This window comes from Leopardus geoffroyi, chromosome C2, assembly GCF_018350155.1.
Source record: "Leopardus geoffroyi isolate Oge1 chromosome C2, O.geoffroyi_Oge1_pat1.0, whole genome shotgun sequence".
In the NCBI taxonomy this organism is placed as follows: domain Eukaryota; kingdom Metazoa; phylum Chordata; class Mammalia; order Carnivora; family Felidae; genus Leopardus; species Leopardus geoffroyi.
In genome coordinates, this window is record NC_059333.1 from 140117179 (window position 1) to 140141725 (window position 24547).

At 39.3% G+C, this 24547-nt stretch overlaps 1 protein-coding gene and 1 non-coding gene across 7 annotated transcripts in view; one reads left to right on the forward strand and one right to left on the reverse strand.

Moving 5' to 3' along the window:
* UBE2E2 (ubiquitin conjugating enzyme E2 E2) overlaps window positions 1–24547 on the forward strand; it is a 372155-nt gene that overhangs the window by 257635 nt on the left and 89973 nt on the right. The window lies entirely within an intron of this gene.
* Window positions 3813–3915, reverse strand: LOC123576256. The gene has a single exon (XR_006701273.1). It is a non-coding gene; the product is annotated as a U6 spliceosomal RNA (small nuclear RNA).

A 24547-nucleotide genomic window follows, 5' to 3' on the forward strand; every position in this document is an offset into this window, starting at 1 on the left:
AGAAAACTCCTAAAAGATATTGACCCACAACTTAAATTTAATGAATCTAAACCATTTGATTTTTATTCTACTATGTTCAATGTTTAACAAGCTATTCCTTGTTATAATACATCCATGTGTACTCTGAGTTGCTGCTACCTGCATTGTACACAAAGTTATAGGAATAACCAAATTGGAATGTTCTGACATTAACGGATAACTTCCAGAGTTTATAATTTCACTCTGGAATTTGGGTTAAATTCCTTATTGTTTCTTTTGCTAAAAACATTTTCTGTCTTGGGTGCCTCGGTGGCTCAGTCAGTTAAGCATCTGACTCTTGATTTTGGCTCAGGTCATGATCTTACGGTTTGTGAGTTTGAGCCCTGTGTCAGGCTCTGTACTTTTAGTGCTTGGGATTCTCTCTCCCTTCCTCTCTCTCTCTGCCCCTCTGCTACTTGCTCTCACACATGCTCTCACTCTGAAAATAATAAAAAAAGAAAGAAAAAGAAAAATCTTATTTAAAAAAGACATTATCGGGGCGCCTGGGTGGCTCAGTCCGTTGAGCGTCCGACTTCGGCTCAGGTCATGATCTCGCGGTCCGTGAGTTCGAGCCCCGCGTCGGGCTCTGTGCTGACAGCTCAGAGCCTGGAGCCTGTTTCAGATTCTGTGTCTCCCTCTCTCTGACCCTCCCCCGTTCATGCTCTGTCTCTCTCTGTCTCAAAAATAAAATAAACGTTAAAATTTTTTTTTTAATTAAAAAAAATAAAAATAAAAAAGACTGTCTTTATTTTAATGTTCAGCTGAAGAGGTGTAATCATTAACAAAATTATAATTTAAAAAATTACATCGTGAATATTTAGCATGCTCTGGTCATAAACAGTGTAATTGTATTTGCAGTGAATAAATTGTTAGCCTAAAATAGAAATCTGACATGAATTGGGGCCCTTTCTTTTGATATTTTACAAATCCCTAGCCAGCTGTGAACGTTCAAATAATATTACACTTCACAGAGAAAACAGACTGTCGTGTGCTAATATATTTTTAGGAGCTTTTACATGATTGTTTTTGGAGTGGAAAAATACAACTTACAGAAGTTGATAAATGTCATAAAGTAATACCTAAATGTTCCACATACGTGGTCTAGTTTTTGTTTTGTTTTTAAAAATAATTTGGAATCACTGCCTTTACCAACCCTTTTTTTTATTGTTCACCATAGTTCTTGTTAGACAAACTGTGTATTTACTTTTATTTGCTTAGTGTTATCTTCTCCTCACCAGGATATAAAGTCCGTGAACTTAAGGAGTTTGGATTTGTTCAGTGCTAAATACACATTACCTATGTGACCAACACATAGATGGAGCTTAGAATATGTTTGTTGAATGCGTGAATAAATAAACAAGTAAATTGATTCAATTTTACATCATTTTTCCCTTTTTATTTGACGTACTTTGAGCTTTTCCTCATGTTAATAGAGAGTAAAATACTTTTTTAAAGAGGAAATCATGGTACACTAAACTAAATGTAAATCAAATCTGTTGGAGATGTTTTAGTTACTCTGTGGTAAACTGAGATTGTAGATGACAGTTTGCAGATTGTATATTTTGATCTACCACAGCCTTTTTGGGAAAAAGAAAAGGAGAAGAGTTTTATAGTATAGTTATTCTTTTATATTCATGAAGATCTCATTCCTCGGATTTAAAAAATAAAACCCTCTGTAAATGAAGAATATTCATCATCCAATGTAAGAAAAATTACACGTATCGATGTGGAGTAGACTGTGCCCCAAGCACAGACTGTGCCCCAAGCAGGTTGTTGGAGTCAGAAGCAAGAGTGAGAAAGTGACTCACTTGGGACAAAAAACCTCTGACTGTTTGCTGGAGGGCAGTTCAAGGAAGTCCTACATGCCTGCAAAATAGCCTAATAGTTGTCCTCTTAATATTTAGCAGTTTGATAGTTATATTACCTTTGAGGAACATAAAGCTGACGTTCTCTGTTTTGGTGTCCATTCAATAATATAAGAATCCTACAGCCGGGTAGTTTTCAATCATTATTTTTTTTTGCCTCCACCCCACAATCCTGCTCCACTTTTTCAGGTAGTTGTTGTTGAATAGCTGCTCTGCTTTTGTATGTTACACAATTTATTTTATTTAAACAAAATTGGATTTTATATTTATCAGGGCTTGAACTGGAGTAGGACAAGAGAATTCAATTCTTCCAGCTTTTAAAAATAGAATAATAGGGGCACCTGGGTGGCTCAGTTGATTAAGCGTCCGACTTTGCCTCAGGTCATGATCTCATGGTTCATGAGTTCGAGCCCCGCATCGGGCCCTGTGCTGACAGCTCAGAGCCTGGAGCCTGCTTCAGATTCTGTGTCTCCCTCTCTCTCTGCCCCGTGCTCGCTCACTTTCTCTCTCTCTCTCTCAGAAATAAACAAAAAAAAATTTTTTAAGAATTGTAAATTGTAAATCTACCCTGTCACATTTTATTGGTCTCAAACCTATCTTTTACTCCTAATTTTTTATGTTTCTTTTATCTCCCACTGCCTTCTCTCTCCCTCTCTCTCTCTGTCTCTCTCTCTCTATGCATGTATACACACACACACACACACACACACACATACATACATACACACATATGGTCAAATGTGAAGGTATGAGGGAACAACTGTTGCTCAAATACTTTTATTGTTACCAGCTTCCATTCCATACTGACCTCCTTTATATCTTCATGGATAGACATTTGATAGATCTAACAAGGAAAGTTTGGGACTACAATGTTAAGAAGTGGCTTCACTAGCTATCAGTTGTTCCACTGGAGCTCTGGTACTGCCTCCACTCTTGCTTACAGGAAGTTACAGGGATGGATATCTGGTCAGTTTGGAGTGTGGAAGCCTACCAAACTGATAAGTGACCATTGAGCATATCTTAACTATTTCGGAGGAATTTGTATCATCGCTGTGGAGTATTCGATTGGCATATTTGCTTCAAACAAAATCTTGAATGACACAGCCTATCCATAGTCTTTGGATAAAGGGGAGATGGCTTTGAGAAGGTACTTTGGATTCCTTATATATCATGATCTCATACACTGGAAAGTAGTCATTGGCATGCCAGCTAATTTTTCTTTTACTGTATATCCATTTTCACTGAGCTTAGTAACATACTAAGTATGTTAATATACATGTTAATATACTAAGTAACATAATATACACGGAGAGGTTGAGGGTCTGGGGAGCAAAAGATCAAGCATACTGAATTGATACACTTAAACTTGAGTTACAGAGCAGATCCAGTTGAAGTATCCCCACCATCACCTCTTCCTATGCCTCTCCTCCCCAGAATGCAAGTAATTTTAAATGTTGATATTAATATTTTTCATGAGCACTGTCATATTACCAGGGTGATTAATGAAACTAGAATGTAGCTAAAGTAAAGCATTTGGCACTATTTGGGGAAAACTTCCATATAGAGAGATGAGTCATCATAGACTTACATTTAAAATTTAAACATGTGCAAGCTGAACATTTGTACATAGAAATTTTTTTTAAAATTTTTTTTAATGTTTATTTATTTTTGAGACAGAGAAAGAGCATGAACAGGGGAGGGGCAGAGAGAGAGGGAGACACAGAATCTGAAACAGGCTCCAGGCTCTGAGCTGTCAGCCCAGAGCCCGATGCGGGGCTCGAACTCATGGACTGTGAGATCATGACCTGAGCCGAAGTCGGACGCTTAACCGACCAAGCCACCTAGGCGCCCCTGTACATAGAAATTTTTTTAAGGAAACTCAAGATATTGCTTTTATCGTTTTCAGTGTCAGTTTTTATTTTTATTTTTTTTAATACAGAAGGCTTCATGACCTCATGTGTCATCCTTGTGCAGCGGCCATGCACATTTTCTCTATATGGTTCCAGTCTTCATGCATCTGCTGCTGAAGCAAGCACAAGTTAACTTTTTATTTTGGAATAACTTTAAATTTACAGAAGAGTTGCAAAGATAGTACCAAGTATTCCATAACACCTCTCTCAGTTTCTCTACTTAAGTTTTTATTACAAGCATAGCTCCAAGATACTCTGGGTTTGGTTTCAGACCACTGCAATAAGCCAATAATACAATAGAGTGAGTCAAATTAATTTCTAAATTTCCCAGTGCATATACAAGTTATGTTTACACTGTATTGTAGTCTATTAAGTAAGCAGTTGGGGCGCCTGGGTGGCGCAGTCGGTTGGGCGTCCGACTTCAGCCAGGTCACGATCTCTCGGTCCGTGAGTTCGAGCCCCGCGTCGGGCTCTGGGCTGATGGCTCAGAGCCTGGAGCCTGTTTCCGATTCTGTGTCTCCCTCTCTCTCTGCCCCTCCCCCGTTCATGCTCTGTCTCTCTCTGTCCCAAAAATAAATGTTGAAAAAAAAAATAAATAAATAATGCAAAATACTTACTAAAAAAAAAAAAAAAAAAAAAAAAAGTAAGCAGTAACATTATATCTGAAAAAGAAACCCGGATGTATATACCTTAACTAAAAGATACTTTATTGCTTAAAAAATGCTAACCATCATCTGCACATTCAGCAAGTTGATCTTTTTGCTGGTGGAGGGTCTTGCCTTGATGTTGATGGCCGCTGACTGATGGGGATGCCGGTTACTGAAGGTTAGGGTGACTTGGCAATTTCTTAAAATAAGACAATGAAGTTTGCTACATTAATTGACTCTTCCTTTCAGGAACAATTTCTCTGCAGCATGCATTGCTGGCTGATAGCATTTTACCCACAGAATTTCTTTCAAAATTGGAGTCAATCCCCTCAAACGCTGCTGCTGCTTATCAACTAAGTTTATGTGTGATGCTCTAAATCCTTTGTTACCATTTCAACAGTGTTCCCACCATCTTCACCAGGAGTAAACTCATGTCAAGAAACTACTTTCTTTGCTTACCCATAAGAAGTAACTCATTATCTGTTAAAAGTTTTATCATGAGATTATCGCAATTCAGTCGCACCTTCAGGCTCCACTTCTAATTCTAGTTCTCTTGCTGTGTCCACCATATCTGCAGTTACTTCCTCCACTGAAGTCTTGAACCCCTCAAAGTCATCCATGACGGTCATCTTGTTCATGTTGACATTTGACCTCTTCCCATGAATCATGAATATTCTTAATGGCATCTAGAATGGTGAATTCTTTCCAGAAAGTTCTCAATGTACTTTGCCCAGATCCCTCAGAGGAATCATTATCTATGGTAACTGTAACCTTACAAAATGTACTTTTTTGAGAAAGAAAAAGAGAGCAAGGTGGAAGGGGCACAGAGAAAGGGGGACAGAGGATCCGAAGCAGGCTCTGTGCTGACAGCAGAGAGCCCGATATGGGGCTCAAACTCATGAACCATGAGAGTATGACCTGAGCAGAAGTCAGATACTTAAGCAACTAAGCCATCCAGGCGCCCCACAAAATATGTTTCTTAAATAATAAGACTTGAAAGTCAAAATGATTCCTTGATTCATGAGTTACAGAATGGATGTTGTGTTACCAGTAATGAAAGTAACATTAATCTTGTTGGAAATCTCCATCAGAGCTCTTATGTGACCAGGTGCATTGTCAATGAACAATAATATTTTGAAAGGAATTGTTTTTTCCCAAATAGTAGGTCTCAGCAGTAGACTTAAAATACTCAGTAAAACATGTTGTAAATAGATGAGCTCTCATCCAGGCTTTGTTGTTCCATTTATAGAGCACAGGCAGAGTAGATTTAACATAATTCATGAGAGCCCTAGGATTTTTGGAATGGTCAGTGAATTTTGGCTTTAACTTAAAGTCACCAACTGCATTAGCCACTGACAAAAGAGTCAGCCTGTCCTATGAATCTTTGAAGGTGGGCATTTACTTTTCCTCTCCAGCTATGAAAGTCCAAGATGGCATCTTCTAGTGTAAGGCTGTTTGTTCTACATTGAAAATCTGTTGTTAGTATAGCCATCTTCGTTAATCATCTGAGCTAGACCTTCTGGATCACTTGCTGCAGCTTCTGCGTGAACAACTTGCTGCTTCACTTAACACTTTCATGTTATGGAGTTGGCCTCTTTCCTTACACCTTGTACACAAACCTCTGCTAGCAATCAACTTTTCTTCTGCAGCCTTCTCCCTTCTCTCATTGAAGACAGTTAGGGCCTTGCTCTGGATTAGGCTTTGGCTTAATGGAAGGTTGTGGCCACTTTAATCTGCTTTCTGGACCACTAAAACTTTCTCCATATTAGCAATGAAGCTGTTTTGCTTTGTCATCATTCATGTGTTGACCGGACCAGCACTTTCAATTTCCTTTAAAAACTTTTTTTTGTATTTACAACTTGGCTGTTTTCTGCAAGAAGCCTGGCTTTCAGCCTATCTCAGCTTTTGACATGCCTTCCTCACTAAGCTTAATCATTTCCAGCTTTTAAAGGAACATGTAACTCTTCCTTTCATGTGAACACGTAGAGGCCATCGTAGGGTTATTAATTGGCCTGATTTTATCACTGTTGTGTCTCAGGGAATAGGGAGGCCAAAGGCGAGGGAGAGAGGCAGGGAATGGCCATTCAGTAGACCAATCACAACACACACAGTATTTATCAATTGAATTTGTTGTCTCATATGGGTGTGGTCATGGTGCCTCAAAACAGTTACAATAGTAACATCAAAGAACACTGATCACTGTAACAAATATAATAATAATAGGAAAGTTTGATATATTGTGAGAATTACCAAGGCGTGACTTAGAGACACAAAGTGTGCACATGCTATTGGAAAAAAATGGTGCTGACAGACTTGTGACTCAGAGTCACCACAAACCTTAAATTTAAACGTAGTATCTGCAAAGTGCAATAAAACAAGGTATAATAAAATGAGGTATGACTGTGTTTTTTAAAAAAGAATGGAGCATTGGGGCGCCTGGTGGCTCAGTCGGTTAAGCGTCTGACTTCAGCTCAGGCCATCATCTCACGGCTCATGAATTCGAGCCCTGCTTCGGGCTCTGTGCTAACAGCTCAGAGCCTGGAGCCTGCTTCAGATTCTGTGTCTCCCTCTCTTTCTGCCCCTCCTCTGCTCACACTCTGTCTGTCTGTCTCCCTCAAAAATAAATAAACATTAAAAAAAATGTTTTTAAAGAATGGAGCATTATGAAAAGGCACAACTACTAAATAATATGGTATCCTGAATGGAATCCTGAAACAAAAAACGGATATTAGATAAAAAACTAAGGAAATCTCAATAAACTAAGGACTCTAATAATAGTAACATACCTGTATTGGCTCATTAACTGTGACAAATGTACCATACTACTGTAAAATGTTAATAATAGAGGAAACTGGCTATAGGGTATATGAGGACTCTATACCATCTTTGCAATGTTTCTATAAATTTATAACTTTTAAAATTAAAAGGTTTAAAATAAAATAATCCCCCCCAAAAGCTAATCCTATGTTTATTCAGTATCTACTCCCTCCTCAGTTGGCACTGTTACAAGTGCCAATTCTTTGTGAATTCACGTTGAATCAAAAAACATTGAGTATCTGCTGTGTTCCAGACACCATGGCAGCTGACTAGGGTATAAAGATGAGTAAGACATAATGCCTGCCCCCACGAGACTCCATTCCACTAAAGGCAGGCGGCAAAATTACCTAGTATAAGTGCTGTAACGGAGACAGAAGTCATGGCCTATGGGAAACCAGGGGTAGGGATCATTTATTTTGCTGGGGCTGGAGTGAAACCAAGTGTTACAAAATGGCTAACTGTGAGAAGAATACAATAGACTGAACACCAAAGGAAATTTAAACAAGTACCTGACAGCTGGAAGGTGTTGGCACGGGTATAGTGATGTTCAAAAGAAACAGGAGTAATGAGAACTGTTTCCAGTGGTGATTAATTACAAATAGGACTGTTAAGATGTTTAGTCCCAGCAGTTAATAAACCAGCAGTTACTTTTCATGTATCAAAAATTGATGTGATACAGGATAATATTAAGAATATAACAAAAAAGTAGTATTCTTGTTCTCCCAAATGAGAAGCTGGTCTGTACTAAAATGGCAAATCCAGTTGTGAGCATCTTTTGATCATCTTTTACCTACTCTATACAAAGAGTCATCTCTAAGTTAGATATATCAGAAATTAGAGAAGTTCATTCAGAGAATTAAAAGAAGCATAAAAGTGAAAACTAAAGCCATTTTAAAAGCCATAAAATTGCTTAGTACAGAAAAACAATTTTTACCTGCCTACCTCCTAGTAATTGAAAGGTTACTATGAGAAGGGCATTGACAATAATGGCTTTATGAACAGAGGTAGAGAAAAAGACCTTAAATTTAGCAAAATAAACTTAAGTACAAGAAAAGCTTCCTAATTTGAAGTATTAAAAACACATACTTTAAAGTCACTAATGAGGGGGAACTGCCCTCTTTGATTTAGGGGGATGTCCCGCCCTTTGCCAGAGGTCTAGAAACAGATAATAGTTTCCAACCATTCAGATAAAGAGGTTACTCTTTGGTTTGAATATAGTATTAGGCATTAACAACGTATTAGCAAGTATATAAAATATCAATGACTGTTTAGTGATCTTAACACATAAATATGACAGCTACATTAGATTTGGGTTCCCAGAGGAAAATTAAATCCATCAAAAGCAAAGAAGAATCCCAGCTGGCATAAGCACTTGACAGATTCAAAGGAGATAGGGTTTTCCTGTAATCTATTCTATTCTCAACCTTTTGTTTCAGCTTTAACATTTCTATCCCTTCAGATGCTATTCTAGCCAGTCCACCTGTGTTACGTGAATAATAGCTTCTTATAAGTAGTAGCAATTTGGTCTGCATGTAGACAGCAAGAGTGCCCATCTTTAAAAGTAATTGTTTTTCTTTAGAATCCATCTCCTCTCCCTTTTTTTCATCTGAACTGATTATGGGGCGCTTTCAGAGCTTTGCTTTTCATATACTACAGATATTGTAGTCACACTATGTCCTTAGCATTTGTTTCAGTTTATAAAGAATACAATTAGCCTCTTTAATGCTTGGTTCAGTCACAATTAAATCTCCCCTAATGGTTAGGGATTGGTCTTTCCAAGGCTGAGAAGGTGCTTTTAATTATTCATTCCTCGGTTTGTTTCTTACAGCAGCCTCAGCTGTGCTTTATTATTCAAAGGTTAATGCAAGCTGAGAAGTGGGTAAATTAAATCTGCTTGGCAGCCAGCAACCCTGCGTGTTAGCAGACACTGTACGATGGGCACGGGCAGCGTAAGTTATTTCCACCACTGTAGCACTGCCAAAAGCAAAAACCACTGAATCCTTCAAAGACGGCCTACATTGACAGGAGTTATTAAGGGATGCTACAAATTGGTGGTTCTTAAATTGCAAATCTTCAATAAAATCTGTGTTTGTTTTGCTTACAAAGAGAGAACGCAATGGCTGAAACCTGAGAGGTAATAATAGCGTCTGTAGAGAATTGATGTAGATACCATGACTAATGAACTTTGTATAATATTAAATCACTAAGTTGAGTGCTGGAAGTCACTTCTATAAATGTTTTACAAGGGCAGACTACAAAATCTCTGATGAAAGCAAGGGCATAATGGGCTGTGCCTGGTCAACTAGGCGGTACGAAAGTGCCGTCATAGCTCCATCCCTGCAAAATGTTTCTAGATCCATTCATGCGCTTCCCTTTTTAAAACGTGTATTCTTTATAGCTATGGAGTCAGGAATTTTGTAGACTCCTAAGGATGCCTCATAGAAATATTGGCACAAATGATGTGCAAGGTAGGGGACATAACTCAGATTTTATGAATACACCAAAAGCCAGGAAGCAACGTCTTAGTCTTCTGTTTGGTTGCTCATTCTCTCTTCTCCCCTAAGGTGTTTGTGGGACTGGTCTCTTAAAAACTCGCCTCCAGGGGCGCCTGGGTGGCTCAGTCGGTTAAGCGGCCGACTTCGGCTCAGGTCATGATCTCGCGGTCCGTGAGTTTGAGCCCCGTGTCGGGCTCTGTGCTGACAGCTCGGAGCCTGGAGCCTGTTTCGGATTCTGTGTCTCCCTCTCTCTGACCCTCCCCCGTTCATGCTCTGTCTCTGTCTCAAAAATAAATAAACGTTAAAAAAAATTTTTTTTAAGAAAAAGAGTGATGTTTATATTTGTGATGAGGACTATCAGTGCCCAGGGGCCTGGGCATTCATGTCCTTTGAGAAGTACATTCTCTCCCTATAGGCATGCCTACTGAGAAGCTAAATTGAAATCAAAAGATAGCTGGAGGTTGTGGATCAGAGCAATAAAATTAGTTTAGTGATTGGAATGTCTGGTAGTATTCAATTGGGTAAATGACTCTATTTTAAAGTCAAATATTCAGGGGCGCCTGGGTGGCTCAGTCGGTTGGGCGTCTGACTCCGGCTCAGGTCATGATCTCGCAGTTTATGAGTTCGAGCCCCGCGTCGGGCTCTGTGCTGACAGCTCAGAGCCTGGAGCCTGCTTCACATTCTGTGTCTCCCTCTCTCTGACCCTCCCCTGTTCATGCTCTGTCTCTCCCTGTCTCAAAAATAAATTTTAAAACGTTAAAAAAAATAAAAAAAAAAAAAAAAACTCGCCTCCAGCTGGAGCACCACTTCTGCCAAGAACCCCCAGAGTTCAGTCAGGTACCTTTCATTCCTTCACTGGAGCAAACAAGATCGCCAGACCTGTGCTACCTGCCCTGGTCATGTTTCCTTTGACCAAAAACCCATCTACTTCTGACCTTCGCCGATGGGCTGAAGGAAGAAAGAAGGGTAGGAGATGAACTCTGTGCATGTCATTGAGAATCTGGATTTTTCTTAAACACAAGGCCTGACATGAAAGCCTCTATAAGGTGTTAAGAAATCCAGGTTTGTGCTATTAAATAAAGGCCCTTAAAAAGGAGAAAAAAATGGAGTGATTTCATTTTAGAATAATAATCCCATTTTACCTAGTTGTGAAGGTTAAAGACTATGATACATACAAAAGTTGTTTGTGAACTCTGTAAACCTATCTAGAGACTAAATATTGTTAAATACTAACCAAATGCTATACAAATATTAGCTAAGTTGCTGAATGTTTCCATGATGTTGGGATTCACATAACTCACATCTGCCTTTTGTTGGTACGTGCCTGTAATTTTGGCCAGTTCTCATCTCTGATGCAGAAATGTGGGCGCTGATGCTAGCACCTCTTAGTTCATCAGGGCCGCCTTGTCTTCTGTTTGTGTCGCTTCCAGTCTACACTAAGCCTTGATGCCAGAGAGCTGTATGGGAAGGAAGATGAGCTTTTGAATGACACGTTCCTAGGTTTGAAGCTCAGTTCCACCATTTACAGTGTAATTTTTGCCCAGCCATTGGACTTCTTTGAGCCTCAGTTTCAGATAACGGTAATTTTGTACAAAGGCAGTCATTTGAAGGAATATGTATTAATGGTAACAATTGCCATTTTTAAAACATTCTTTGCCAAGCACTGTACTTGAAACTTTTTATCTAATTCTTAATAAAGCCCCCACAATGTAAAGTTTCCTTTTACAGGTAAGATAAGGAAACCAAGGCTCACAGAAGTACAAAAAGTACCTAGCATCATGTCTGACATATAGAAGATGATCAGTAAATTATATCACATGGAACCTTCCTTCAGCGCCTCTCAGCCTTTAATATACATATCAGTCATCCAGAGATCTTTTTAAATTCTGATTCAATAGGTTTGCATAATACTGTTGTTCTCTGGACCACACTTTGAGGCCCTCAGTGACTCCATAGTCTGATAGCAGTTCTCAACCCTAGGTGTTCATTAAATTCTGATTGAAATACTCTGGGATGGGACCTGGGCTTTTCTTTCATTCTTTCTTTCTTTCTTTCTTTCTTTCTTTCTTTCTTTCTTCCTTCCTTCCTTTCTTTCTTTCTTTCCTTTTCTTTTCTTTTCTTTTCTTTTTCTTTTCTTTCTTCTTTTCTTTTCTTTCTTCCTTCCTCCTTCCTCCCTTTTTTCTTTCTTTCTCTCTTTTTCTTTTCTTTTCTTTTCTTTCTTCTTTTCTTTTCTTTCTTTTCTTTTCTTTCTTTCTTTCTTTTCCAGAAGCAGTTCAGCACTGGCCTCCCTTTATTCAAAGAAATCATGTGCTGAATCTATACGTGTGTGTGTGTGTGTGTGTGTGTGTGTGTGTGTAGACAGAAGTGCAGTTTCTGTAATTGAATCTCAGGTAGGGAGGGAGCAGAGAGATTAGTGATCCCAAAAGACCTCATTGGAGTGCCGCTGCTCCTGGAAGCAACAAATTTGAAAACCACAGGTCTCCAGAATACATTTCCAATTCCTATCATGGCATTTGAAGCCCTACATTATCTAACCTCAGCCAGCTGGCATATTTGCTGTTCTCCCAACAGAGAACTCACTTTCCTCCTCCCTGCTTTATTTCTACACAGTGCCTTTATTTAACCTGTTATGCCCCATCTTCCTGTACCTGTTGAAATCTTCTTCATCTTTCCAAGCCAGTTTGGTTGCCACCTTTTTTTAATGAAGTCTTTTCCTAGAAAAGGTGTGGTTTATGTCAGAACCACCTGTGGGATATTTTCAAACCACATGCTTACCCTGGCTGAGAGAGTCTGATGTTTCTTCTTGGATCACTGCTGACACAAGACCTGGGAGTGCTGTGGTGTAGGAAAGCCCACCCACCTGGAAATGCTGAAAATCAAATCACTCTTTTTGCGGGGCTCCCGTATCATCTTAATTATGAGTCCCATGGAACACATACATCTTCCTTCTCCCATGTTGCCCAGTTAGGAAGCCCATTAGGGATCAGGACTGTTCAGTTTGTTTGTTTTTGTTTCTTTTAAATCTCGCTCAGATCATAACACAATGCTCTACACATAATAGGCACTGAGGAAAAAAGGTAGGAAACTTGAAAATAAGTCTCAGCACCCAATAGCCAGTATTTTGGTCTTGTGGAGACCTTGATCTCCTGAAGTGTAATCACAGGAAAATTTTGAATTAAGTCTGCTAAATGCCATCTTTTGTTGACAGTCAATGTCTTTTAACACAGGATTATTATTTACAATAGAGTCTATTTTAGCCACCTGACACCTCCATCTACAAGGCTGACATTTAGCCTTTCTTCTCCTGACCTTGGGGAAAAAGTGTATCTATGTATTGGTCATTTTGTTGTTGTCGAAGTGGTAATGTGTGTGTATTGTGGAGCTGAGAAAATGAGTATTAAAGCCACTAGTCTACAGCATCTGAGAATTCTGGCTTGGTAGAGTCTCACATGTTGTTACAGGATGGAACATGAGAAACTGAAGCTATTCTTTACTGAATTATAAACCAGAAAAGATGGGACTAAGCAGTCAACTTGTCACTTTCTGTCATGAGCTCAGTATTTAACGGGAAGACATATGGTGGACAGAGAGAGATGTTAGCATACAAGGTGTCATACACCAAGTACAGAAAAGGGAAGTTAGACCCCCTAAAGAGAAACCCTTCCTATTTCCATGTCTTGGGTCCAGGAATAAAGGATGAGGTGAGCTTCAGGACCCTGATTTGCCTGATGACTAGTCCCTCATTTGGACTATGGCTGATAATATCAATGGCATAAATTTACATAACCCTTATTATGGGCCAGATACTATTCTAAGCTGTTTACATATATTAACTCATCTAATGTTCACATCAACTCTATGAGGGAGCCACTCTTCCAAAAATGAGGGAACTGAGACAATAAGAGATTACATAACTTGCTGTAATTCATATTTAATGGCAGAACCAGGATTCAGACCCCTGGTTGTCTTGATCTGCAACTATACCAGTAGACTAGTGTTTTACTTAAGATGCTTGTGTATTATTTTTCAACATTTATTGTATATCTGTGTGTGCAGTTTACTTTTGCCATTGGCCTTCTATTTGACCTATTGAAAGAGAACCCTGTTGGTGGGTCTTGGAGCCACAGAGCGATGTCAGGAATACAAAGAAAAATGCAGGTTGTAGGATACCACAGCCAGCCTTTTCTGGAAGAAATCAGATAGCTGTATGAAGAAATTGTTGTTTACCATTTTCCGGTCCAAGAACCAAAGATGTTCCCAGCCAGTAGAAAGTGTATTGAGTATATTGGAGGTATTTAATCCACTTGGGAAAGAAATTGCCTTGATAATAACTTTGTATACAAATAAATAAATCTTTATAAAATAGCTCACTGTCCCTAAGATCTGCCACATCTCAACTTCCTTTTTTTAATGTTTTTTTTTTAGAGAGAGAAAGAGAGGGAGAGCACGAGGAGGGTGCAGAAAGAGGGAGACAGAGAATCTCAAGTAGGCTCCGTGCTGTCAGCACAGAGCATGATGCCTGGCTTGAACTCATGAACCATGAGCTCTCATGACCTGACTCAAAATCAAGAGTTGGACGTTTAACTGGCTGAGCCATCCAGATGCCCCTACCCCATCTCAACTTTCAAATGGAATTTTTACTTCAATACTGTATTATAAATGTTAGAAAACGGGCTCCACAGGGCTCCTGGGTGGCTCAGTTGGTTAAGCGTCCGACACAGTTCAAGAGTTCAAGCCTGGTGGCTCAGTCGGTTAAGCATCTGACTTCAGCTCAGGTCATCATCTCACAGCTCATGAATTCAAGCCCTGCTTTGGGCTCTGTGCTGACAGCTCAGAGCCTGGAACCTGCTTCACATTCTGTGTCTCCCTTTCTCTCTGCCCCTCCCCCACTCACACTATGTCTGTCTCTCTCTCTCTCTCTCTCTCTCTCTCTCTCAAAAATAAATAAACATTAAAAACAAAATAAAAAACATGTCAGAAAACAACAAAGCTACATTTGGAATGATACCAGGAAAGCTTATATTCTGTTGTCTGTGAGTGGTAACTTTTTTGAGAAATAAAAAAAAAAGAAGAAGGATTTGACTTCCTCAAACTATGTAGGAGCATCAGAGGCTTGCACTTTTGTCAAAAGCTTATTTAACCTTCAGATAAGATCAGTAGGCACGTTAAAGTTCTATAGCCTTCCTGTCTAACACATGTGTGGGGGAACGTTTTAAATAATAAAGAAACATGACCTGCTACATTGGCTAACTCACATGCCGAAATGGCTCTTACAGTACAGGTAAGAGAGGCTCGTTCTGGAAGTCTTGAGTACCTTGAGCACTTTCGTCTCTCAATATAGAATGGAGAAAAGGCACAGAGTCAAGTTGGGAGGTGGGCAGTGAAAGCAGTGTTGCAAGAAGTCATCCGTTTGCTGAAGAAATGAAGAGAGTAGCATAAAATCAGTATTTCTAGTTTAAAAAGCTGAAAAAAAGAAGAACTTGGTAGCTAAAATAAAAATGGCTTTTTACCAAACCTGAATCTAGTCCTTGAAACATGCCCAGGATAAAAAGGTGAAAGGAAACCCAGGTGTTAGTCTTGATCTCTGGTCTCTTCTCTTACACAGGGCAGTCCATCATAATGGTAACCATGTAGTTTCTGCAGTTGAGTCTTCATATCTAAATTGATAGCAGTTGTGAAATGGTAAGAGCCTCTCCTTAGGATCAGAGCACTCTGGTTTTCTGCTGTGCGTGTGGTCTTGAGCAAAGCATTTCACTTCGCAGAACCTTAATTATATCACTTTTTTTTTAAGATTTTTTTTAAGTTTTTTTTTAATGTTTATTTATTTTTGAGAGACAGACACAGAGCGCAAGCGGGGAAGAAGGAGACACAGAATCCGAAGCCGGCTCCAGGCTCCGAGCTGTCAGTGCAGAGCCCGATGCCGGGCTCGATCCTACGAATTGTGAGATCGTGACCTGAGCTGAAGTCAGATGCTTAACTGACTGAGCCACCCAGGTGCCCCTTAATTATATCACTTTTAAAATGAAAGCTTTGGGGGTGCCTGAGTGGCTTAGTTGGTTGAGCATCCACCTTTGGCTCAGGTCACGATCTCACAGCTCATGAGTTCAAGCCCCGTGTCCTCCTCTGTGCTGATAGCTCAGAGCCTGGGGCGTGCTTCAGATTCTGTATCTCCCTGTCTCTCTCTGCCCATCCCCCACTTGTGCTCTGTCTCTCTCTCAAAAATAAATAAACATTTAAAAATTTTTTTTAAATGAAGGCTTTGGATAGAAGAGATTTTCAGTGAGAGCTTTTTCATTTTTCAGGTTCTCACCCTTGCAAATGCATGCTAAGAATTGCTACTGAAGTCCGTAATTTTTCTATGGGGAAGAGGGTGTGTTGAAAAGGAAGAGAAAAAAATCTGCAGATAACTCAATTAACTTATTTCTAGAGTCTTTCAACTAACTAAAGGATTATATAATTCAGTATTTTAAGTAATTCTTGTTGATTTTATGCCTGATTGTCTGATTCAGTAGAATTCTAGTCCTGTTCTAATGCTTCTGCTTCTTCTGTGTTTTGAAAAAGCTGAACTAGATGGTCTCCCAAGTCTTTATAATTATAACCTTATTTCTAACAACCCACATATACAAAATAAGATTTGGTTCTTTTTGGCTGTGACTTATCTTTGTCCTTACAAAGATAATGTGTCTTATCAAAATGCAGCTTAGGAGGAAAAGGAACAATATGCAGTTTTTCCCCATGGTCTTCCTTCCTGTTTCCCAATTTCTCTCTTTCTCCCTATTCATTATTTTGTACAGTTATGTCTTTAAATTTTAAGTCTTTTGCAAAGTTGTATGCTCCTTGCAATATATCACACATTGGGAACATTTAAATAGACACAAACACACACATACGCGTAACACAGAAAGAAGAAGTCTAAGGTGTCATGACCTCAGAGTCTGCCTTCTTCAGTAACTTTCAGAAGACTAGTTCTACTCACTAAGCATACTAACTTACTTAGCTACTACCTTCCCTGGGAAAAGGAAGTATTGTGATTATTAAGTAGTAGTTATTGTTTCATTTAAAAACCTCTTTTTCTCTAGTTTCTTCCTTTCTACTGAGTTTTGACCCACTAACAAAGGATACAAATAGATGACGGTAGTGACTTTAAGGTAAGATTTGATAAAAGATATCTACAGTCAAGTGAAGTCATTTTTTTCTTATTCTTCACATTTCAAATCTGGGAAGTGTGATTGAGGACAGAGATCCTCGCATTTATTAAGCACTCATTGACAGAAAGTATAAAATAATTCTTTTTCTTGGAATACTTCATAAATAAGGACCAGACCACTAAGAACTAGAAAGAAAATGTATGAAGGAGAAAATATCACCCATTCAAGCCTAGTGAACGAAATGGATCTTTTCTGTCACCACTATTATATTGTAACTTCCTAAGATGTTGTGGTGGGCTTTGGTGTTACAGGTATTCAAAAAAAATTTATAAACAAATATAGGAAACCTCAGGAGTTGATGAAATACCGTTCTTCATCTGTGTTCTCAAGAGCTACAATCCTGGCCTGTTTTCTCAACACCCTTTTAGCCATAGGGGATGTTTTTCACTATCAGAATGAGTTCTTTTTTTTTTCCTGTGACCCAGATAATGCTGTTGCTAAATATTTCTTCTTTCCCCAGTATTAAAGGTCCCCAAAATAACTTTTTATAATGCTGTTTTTGCATAGAATGTTACCACTTCCTAAAGAGTACTTAGCCTTTGAGGGGAAGGAAGATGTCACTGAGGAGAATGTAGCTAAGTTGAGGCCTATGGGACGAAGAGAATGGTCAGACCTACAGAGCATCTTATCCGAATCCAGGAGGCAAAAAAAAAAAAGCCCAGCTGTCTTGAAGGTTTTATAACTAAGTCCAATATGACCGGAGAATGGAGCTGGAGGGAAAGGGAGTGGCAGGAGATGAGGCCAGAAAGGTCAGCTGGAGCCGGGTGTTTTTGAAAGAAAATTTGGGTTTGATCTTGAAAATATTAAGAAGCCAGAGAAAGCAGGCAAGCAGAGGATCCCATTTAAAGGATTTTCTGGAAATTGCCCTATCAGCAGCAGTTTGATGGATGGATTGGAGGAAAGCAAGATTGGAGGCAGGGAAACAGGATGCTGGTGCCGTCATGTAAGTAAGAGCTAATGCAACCAGTAGACAGATTACTTAGATTGTACAGGCTTTGGGTAATTTAGAGAAGAGAAGGAGGAAGCACAATCAAGGGTGACTCTTGGGTTCCTCCCCAGATTAGAGGTTCCATCAGCGTTTGATGACGAGATACCTAGAAGGAAGATGAAAAAAACAAGGAAACAGAGTAGAACCCCTCAGGAAGCAGACACTGAAGAGATGTCTTTGGAGAGGACAAAAGAATTGGAGAAGTACACTAAAGCAGAGAGTGTCTCTTGGAGAGATACCTGGGGAAGGGAGCTTTTTAGGAATCAGGGAGTAGAAGCTACAGTTTTCGTAAAATGAAAACAAAAGGCACTGTTGGATTTAGCAACAAATAGGTCAGCTCATGGCCTTGAGAACAGTGTGAAAACATTTCCCCCTTAAATCCCCCACTCCCACATGTTTTTTTCTCTTTTCATTCATTCATATCATTCATACAGTTTGATGGTATTTCCCCTCTTCAGCTGCCTTTCCTACCTTCCTTATCTGTAACTCGTCTGAGCCTTGCTCTCATATTTTCTTTTAAGGGATAGGCCTATTCTTTCCTTCCAGTTTGACATTAAAGAAACGTGTGTTACTGTGTTTTAAACAAGCAGCTCAGTATTCCTACAGCTGTTTACTCTTAGAGGGACTTCGGACGTATGGGCAGCAGGTCATTTGCCTGTCAACAGTGTGCTCGCCACTGGAAGGGATGAATTCGTCTATGTGGAATCTGACATATAAGAGATTTCCAGAGCTCTTGAGAAATCCCTTGTGCTGTCCCCTCTTCCCCATTCAATCCCCATCAACTTCAGGTTTGTGTGGGCATATCAGAGATTCTCTACAAAGGCAAGTTCCTTGTCCCACGGAGCCAGAATTCCTATGTTGCCTGGGCTTCCTTACTCTTTCTCTATCTCAGAGTCAGTGTTAAATGAAAAGGCAGCAGACACAGCCAAAATTTCTTGGTCTGAGAGTCACAGCTGGGGCACAGCACATTGAAAACATTCAGATGTATTTAAAACAACTTATGATCTTAAATAAAGACAGCGCTTAGTCCTTTTCAGCATTTTTATTGTAGATGTGTTATATTTTGCATGTACAAAAGGGCTCATCCTCTGTAGGCAGCAGCACAGAAAGCTGAACAGTTTACAGTGTTGATCCTCTGACAGAAATTGTCCATGTGGCAACTTTGGTTATTCAACTAATTTGTACTTTGCTAACTGATACTTGCATTTTAGTAGATTTGTCTAATTGCATTTTATTTTGAAATATAATTCTGTTAGCTGTGTTTATGTTTTTTCTCTAAAAAAATAAAATCTGAAAATAAAGTTAAGGGTAGTAATCATTACAAATACTGCAAGTGGGAAAACATTGCAAATAACCTCATACCTAAAAATCATGATGTGAAATAAACGTTCCGTTCGGTGAAAAATTGGATTTCCTGGAAGTGGCAGCTTGGATTTCTGATGGTTTCCAAAGTTCTGCCCTATTGGAATATGTATCCTAAGATTAGGTTGCAGGGTCATGGTGGTGAGTCTTGGCAGCCTGTTTTCTAGTCCTGGGATGTTGAGACCCTTCTTACAAAATCAGGCAGTTAATCTTTTGAGTGTGTTGGTGAATTTCTGTGTCATGCACAGAGCATAACGACTAGAATAGCAGCTATCATTTGGAGGCTTATTATTTGGGCTTTTACAGGCCCCATTTTCCAAGCTCCGGGAGTACATCTCTGATAAAACTTCACAGTTGTCCCACAAAGTTAGTGCTGTATTGCCCCATTTTGCAGATGAGGAAACAGACAGATAGAAAGAGTATATAAGGAGAGTACGTATTTACCCAGGGTGTATACAGGTAGGAGTGGAATTCCAACAAGCAAGTCTGACTCAGGCCCATTCATGTTCTTCACCATCACTCTGTAGTGCATATGTCCTCTGACACCAGCTTTTATTTGATCAACTTAAGGAAGAACTGATCGCTAAAAATATAAAACGGTCTGCAGCTTCTGCTTCTCACTTTTTTGATCCAAGTATGTAAAAGTCCTTTCTTCTGTTTTATGTAAATCCAAGTCATTCTGACATATTAAAAAAACAGTTTGGCCAGTAGGGACTACTGGAGTTTCTAAGTCTGTACTGTCCAGTATATATATGACCACCAGCTACATGGGCTAGATTTAAATTCATTATAATCAAGTGAAATTGAAAATCCACTTCCGGGGCGCCTGGGTGGCTCAGTCGGTTAAGCGTCCGACTTCAGCTCAGGTCACGATCTCACAATCTCACGGTCTGTGAGTTCGAGCCCCGCATCGGGCTCTGGGCTGATGGCTCAGAGCCTGGAGCCTTCTTCCCATTCTGTGTCTCCCTCTCTCTCTGCTCCTCCCCCGTTCATGCTCTGTCTCTCTCTCTGTCTCAAAAATAAATAAACGTTAAAAAAAAAAAAAAAAAGAAAAGAAAATCCACTTCCTCGTTTTCACTAGATCCCTATCAAGTGCCTAATGGCCATGTGAGGCTAGTGATTACGATGGTGGATAAGAATAAGCACAAAAACATTTCATTATCACACAAAGTTTTATTAGCGCTGCTCTAGAACACTGTTGTCAAATAGAAATATAATATGAGCCACTTATATAATTTTAAATATTCTAGTAACCACATTAAAAAAATAAAAATAGGTAAAGTTAGTTTTAATATATTTTTAGCCCAGTGTATCTCAAATATTATCATGTCCACAAGTCATTAACAAAAAAGTAATGATGTATTTTACCTTCCTTTACATTGTCATTGAAATTTGGAATGTATTTTATAGTTTATAGCGTATCTGAATTTAAACTAGCTGCATTTCAAATGCTCAATAGCTACATGGCTACCATATTGTACGACACACTTCTGGACTTTTATCCCAGGGTTTCTCAGCTGGGGCATATCAAAATGGGAGTGGGTTGGGGCACCTGGGTGGCTTAGTAGGTTCAGCATCCAGCTCTTGATTTTGGCTCAGGTCATGATCTCACGGCCATGGGCTTGAACCCCGTGTCAGGCTCCACAGTGGGCATGGAGCCTGTTTAAGATTCTCTCTCCCTCTGCCCCTGCCCCACACGTGCACACCTGCGTATGCTCTCTCTCAAAAAGCAAAAAATGGGCACCTGGGTGGTTCAGTCAGTTAAGTGTCCAAATTTTGGCTCAGGTCATGATCTGAACCCCCCCCCCCCCCACCCAACCATCATCAGGCTCTCTGCTGACAGCTCAGATCCTAGAGCCTGCTTTGGATTCTGTGTCTCCCTCTCTCTCTCTCTCTTTCTGCCCCTCCTCTGCTCACACTCTGTCTGCCTTTCTCTCTCTCTCTCTCTCTCTCTCTCTCTCTCTCAAAAATAAACATTAAAAAATTTCAAAAAACAAACAAACAAACGGGCGCCTCGGTGGCCCAGTCAGTTAAGCATCTGACTTCGGCTCAGGTCATAAATCACGGTTCCTGAGTTTGAGCTCCACATCAGGCTCTGGGCTCACAGCTCAGAGCCTGGAGCCTGCTTCGGATTCTGTGTCTCCCTCTCTCCACCCCTCCCCCGCTCACACTCTGTCTCTCTGTGTCTCTCAAAAATAAATAAAAGTTAAAAAAACAGAAAAACAAGCACAAAATGGGAGTGGGACAGAGGGCTGTGTAATTCAGGAACCATTACTATAAGCTTTGGGCTTGGAGGGAGTGCGCAAATGCCACTTCTCAGATCACAGAGGAGGCCAGCCTGCTAAAACTTAATCTGTATGTATCCGAGAAGTGATAGAAGTCTTAGATGCATTCTGAAACACCACCCTGTGTTCAATATAGTTTATTACTACTAGTACTTTCTTTAAAAAGGCACATTTGGACGGTATAAACCAACTGAGAATGATGTTAGCTGTATTATTTAATCCATTGTTGATAACTGCACAGACAGCTGACTGACTTCAAAGAACCAATAAAATTTGGTATTCTGACTAAGAACCAAATAAAACCTAAAATGTGCGCTAATTAAATGTAAATTATTTATAGACAGCGGCTGCTTTTGTGAGACGTCTCCTGACTTCTGCTTCTGAGTCCCTTCCTTGGTGGCACTATTTGGTTCCTCCTCAGCCCAAATTATATAATTAACTGTGATGACCATTCTTGGAAGATCATCTTAAAATTTCTCAAATGACTCAGAGAAATTGCGTCTTGGTATTGTGGAAACATGTCTACGCACATTGTTTCATAGCTGTGTTCTGTGTGTGTTTTTTCAACTAAATTTCTTCATCCTCCTTGAAGTAATGTTGTAACTACAAACCTATAATTTACTCTACTTTTAAGTTCTTCCTTCTGATAAACTTATCTATTCATATTGAGTCTAATTATAGCTCAAGGCGTAACCATGTGCATTATTCATCTGAATGAGTGAGCTTGTCTGGCAACAAGGAGCTGTTGTTGCCAAAGCTTTATTGTCATCTGGCCTCGGTACATTCTGTCTGTACCTCACTGTCAGCTTCAGGAGAGGTAGGTAAAGAGGATGCGGCAGGGGTGCGTGCCCTGCTTCTCAACATATTTCAGCACTTTGCAATACACTGTGATCTGATTTTATTTTTTTACTTCATCCTTTTTAAATAAGAGAGATCGAAACTAGAGACAAAATTGAACTCTGCTTCAGGGAGTCTGGGTGGCTCGCTCAGTCGGTTAAGTGTCCAACTTCGGCTCAGATCACGATTTCATGGTTCATGAGTTTGAGCCCCGCGTCGGGCTCTGTGCTGACAGCTCACACACCAAATCACAGTGTGCTTCGGATTCTGTGTCTCCCTCTTTCTCTGCCCCTCCCCCACTCAGACTCTATGTCTCTCTCTCTCTCTCAAAAATAAACATTAAAAAAATTGTTTGATTAAACTCTTCTTCATTCCCCATTTTCAGAACTATCCCATCAATCACCCTACACCTCTCTCCCGTTCCCTGCACATCCACTGTCATGAATTTAGGTCCGTCTTTTTTAGTTCATTTCTTTAAAGACTTGGACATATATGTGTGTCCACGAACAATATATAAAATGCTGTTTTATACTTCTAGTTTATGTAATAGGATCACACTGCACATATGCCGCATCTTACTTTCTTCATGTATGATTTTGATAGACTTTTTTGGCACACTTGTTCTTAATACAAAAACTTGGTACATATCTAAGAACATATCTAACACGTAAGTAAATTATGAGACCTAGTAATGAAACAGGTAACTCCTGAATCCACCATACATACTGAAAAGTAGACCATCATCAGAACCATTGCAGCTCCTAGATGCTTCTCCTCTACCATCTGATTCTACACAAGAAACTACTCTTTTGAGCTTTGTTCTCTTTCATTTTCTTGCCATACCACATATGTATGTGTCCTCAACAATAAATTTTCTTGTTTGGTTATTTTTAAACTCGATGAAAATGCTATATCATATTGTATATATTTCTTTAGACTTGCTTTTTTTATTCGATCTGATATTTTTAAGATTTTCCATGTTAATCAGTATATTTTCACTCTATGTAGTATTCCTTTGGATGAATTTATTCCTTTTTCTGTCAATGGACATCTGTGTTGTTTCCAGTTTTGCTCTTACAAATAGTGTTTCCATGAACACTCTTGTATATGTCTTCTGGCGCACATGTGTAAAAATTTCTCTGTGGTATGTACCTAGGAATGCAATTGAAATGTTGTAACACAGGAGTATATAGATTCAACCTAAAGTCCACGTTCTTATACAAAGTGATTGAGCACTCTTCAGCAATGTATAGGAGTTCTTGTTTTTCCACATCCTCATCAACAGTTGCTTTTGTCACGCTTTTATTTTTGCCTGTATATAGTGTAAAATAATATTGAACTGTAATTTGAAATTTTCATTTCCATAATTTAATGAAATTGAATATTTTTCATATGATTATTGGCCATTCATGTTTCCTCTTTTTTGGAAATGCCTATTTATGTCTTTTCTAAGTTATTGCTAGTCTTTTTCTTTTTGATTCACAGGAATCCGTATACTGGACACTAGAATTTGATCAATTTTCTATGATCCAAATGTCTTTTCTTAGTTTGTGGCTTGCCATTTTCTTTAGGCAACCGCTTAAACTTCTGACTTTTGCATTGAAGTGCTTAATCCATCTACAACAAGGGTTTGTGTATATATTGAAGTAGAAATCCAGTTTTTCTGTTTGTCGTATACAAAAACTGTTTGCTGAGCCCCATCACTTCTGACATATATCAGATTCCTGTAAGTGTGCAGAAAAGTTTGATGATTTTCTCTGAGCTTCTAAACACATCTTAGAACCAAGTTGTCATGTTTATTTTTTTCATAAGTTTATTTTTATTTATTTTGAGAGAGAGAGAGAGAGGGAACCCCAAGCAGGCTCCGCATTATCAGTTCAGAACCCAATGCAGGGCTCAATCCCACAAACCATGAGATCATTACCTCAGCCAAAATCAGGAGTTGGATGCTTAACCATCCGAGCCTCCCCATCAAGTTTCATTTTTTAAATAACTGTTACACTTTTGATTGGAATAGCATTGGATCAATATGGGGAAAATTGACATCTGTAGGATGCTGGATCTCCCTACTCATAAACTCTCCATTTATTTAATTCTCTTCAAAAAATCTTACAT